The following is a 3,215-nucleotide window of genomic DNA, read 5'->3' on the forward strand; positions in this document are numbered from 1 at the left end:
AGTGTCCACCTCAGGTAACTGGGGGAGGCTGAGCCACTGGGCCCTATAGGACACCTAGAACACAAAGCTACTCTACCAACTCAGGGAAGTAGCGAAACTGTGGAGACAAAGAAACAGATCACAAATGAAAGAAATAGAGGAAAGCAAATGACTGGATATAGAGTTCAAAACCACGGTTATAAGGTTTTTCAAGAATTTCCTAGAAAAGGCCAATAAATTTAGTGAGACCCTCAAGGATATGAAAAAGGACCAACTAGAAATTAAACATACACTGACTGAAATAAAAAATATTATACAGAGACCTAACAGCAGACTAGAGGACCGCAAGAATCAAATCAAAGATTTGAAATACGAAGAAGCAAAAAACACTCAACCAGAAAAGCAAAAAGAATCCCAAAATTTGAAGATAGTGTAAGGAGCCTCTGGGACAACATCAAGCGTACCAACATCCGAATTATGGGGGTGCCAGAAGAAGAGAGAGAGCAAGATACTGAAAACCTATTTGAAGAAATAATGACCGAAAACTTCCCCCACCTGGTGAAAGAAATAGACTTACAAATCCAGGAAGCGCAGAGAACCCCATACAAAAGGAATCCAAAGAGGACCACACCAAGACACATCATAATTAAAATGCCAAGAGCAAAAGACAAAGAGAGAATATTAAAAGCAGCAAGAGAAAACAGTTAATTACCTACAAGGGAGCATGATTGTCAGCTGATTTCTCAACAGAAACTATGCAGGCCAGACGGGAATGGCAAGAAATATTCAAAGTGATGAATAGCAAGAACCTGCAACCGAGATTACACTACCCAGAAAAGCTATCATTCAGAATTGAAGGGCAGATAAAGAGTTTCACAGATAAGAAAAAGCTCAAGGAGTTCATCACCACCAAACCAGTATTATATGAAATGCTGAAAGGTACTCTTTAAGAAGAGGAAGAAGAAAAAGGTAAAGATAAAAATTATGAACAACAAATACAAATACATGTCTATCAACAAGTGAATCTAAAAATCAAGCGAATAAAAAAATCTGATGAACAGAATAAATTGGTGAATATAATAGAATCAGGGGCATAAAAAGGGAGTGGACTGACAATTCTCATGGGGAAAGGGGTGTGAGGGGTGCAGGAAGAGACTGGACAAAAATCGTACACCTATGGATGAGGACAATGGCGGGGGGAGGTAAGGTCAGAGGGAGGAGTGGGAACCTGGTGGAGGGGAGCTATGGGGGGAAAAAGAGGAGTAATTGTAATAATCTGAACAATAAAGATTTATTAAATTAAAATAAATACTGGAGACAGTGAAAAAAAAAAAAGAAATAGACCAAACATGAGATCATCTTCAAGGATTTCAGGAAGGGGACTCTCCAAGATGCCATGTATATGACTGGCACACTTTGGAGATAATTGAATTGCCTAGTATCTTTGTATTAACAACAGCTGTTGGAGGGAAGAAAAGGCTCCCCAAAGAGACCTTGACATTCTGGCAAGTATTTATTTCCACCACTCAACTGAACTCTATATTTTAATATCATAAATGGTTTTGTACTTAAAATGGGACTTGATTACATGTTGCTAATTGTTTTTTAAAATTCTCTTTGCTGATTATCTCTACTCATCTTTCTCATAGTCAGCTCAGATGACACTTTCCATAAGAAGTGTTAATCAAACCTGTATGTCTGGGAGAGATGTTCCTTTTATGTGTTCTAGCATTACCGGATTGGGATACTGTGGTATAATTTCCTGTTTATTTGTCCATCTGAATCCTCAGTGCCATGTGCCTGACACATGGACAACTTTAGTGAATACTAGTTGAATGGAAGAAAAATGAAGGAATCGAAGCAGCCTAGCCGGGTTTGGCTCAGTGGATAGAGCATCAGCCCACAGACTGAAGGGTCCCAGTTTGATTCCAGTCAAGGGTTCAGACCTTGGTTATAGGTCCCCAGCCCTGGTCGGGGTGTGTGCAAGAGACAACCAATCGATGTGTCTCTCTCACATCAATGTTTCTCTCTGTCTCTCCCTCTGTCTTCCAATTTCTCTAAAAATCAATGGAAAAATACCCTTGGGTGAGGATTAACACAAACAAAAACAAAACAAGACAAAACAAAAAAGAATGAATGGATTGCAAGTAAATTTTTGTGAGGTTTTCTAAGGAGAAAAAAATTGTATCTGATTGGGTGGAATATAAGATATACCCTAAAGGATATATCATTAGAGGTATTTTTTCAAGAATATGTAGGATTTTATAAGGGGGGAGAAACAAAGGCAATTCCAGACAAAGGGAATGTCATGAGGAAACCACAGATGCAGGAGAGGTAAAGTATGATTATGTAATGACCAGTTCAGATTGGCTATATTGGTGGTTCTTAAACGTGAGGTGTAGCTGGATCACCTGGAAGGCTTATTAAAACCCAGATTTCTGCCCTGGCTGGAGTGGCTCAGTTTGTCACGCATCATCTCATGCCAAAGTTGCAGGCTTGATCCCCAGTAGGGAGCATGCAGGAGGCAGCCAATCAACGTTTGACTCTCACATTGATGTTTTTTTCTCTCCCTTCCTCTCCCTTCATCTCTGCATAAAAATCAATAAAAATATTTAAAAGCAATAACCCAAATTTCTGTGCCCCACTTCTGGAGTTTTTGATTCAGTAGTTTGTGGTGGGGTCCAATAATGTGTATTTCTAACAAGTTCCCAGGTGATGCTGATGCTGCTGGTCTAGAGACTACATTTTGAGAACTGCTGGTAGTAGCAGAAGAATGGTAGTAGATACAGTTAGAAAGATAGATTGAGACTATAGTGTAGAAAGTCTTTAAATAATATATTGAGTATTTTGTTTTATTGGTGTGGGAGAACCACTGATGATTCCTGAATGTGGAATTAATTTGATCAGAGATACTGCTTTAAGAAAATTAATCTTATAGTAACATGAAAAATCACTTGATGGAGGTGGGTAGTTGTGAGTTGGGTGGGAAGATTGGACGCAGAGGCTAGGGTAGGAGGTGACTTTAGTAATCCAGGTTTCAGTAAACCATTCTGTATTGCTGAACCTTACCCTTTAAAATGTTAATCATTTTGGATGGAAATATTTATGAAATATATTACACACTCTCTCTCCCTTGATGACTCCAAGTTATCATTCTGAACATCGATGATTGCACTGGGTTGTAATACAGTGTGCTCTCATGTGTATGGAGTTGTAAAAAGCTTTTTGCCAAATTT

This window comes from Plecotus auritus, assembly GCF_963455305.1.
Source record: "Plecotus auritus genome assembly, chromosome: X".
Classification (NCBI taxonomy): Eukaryota; Metazoa; Chordata; class Mammalia; order Chiroptera; family Vespertilionidae; genus Plecotus; species Plecotus auritus.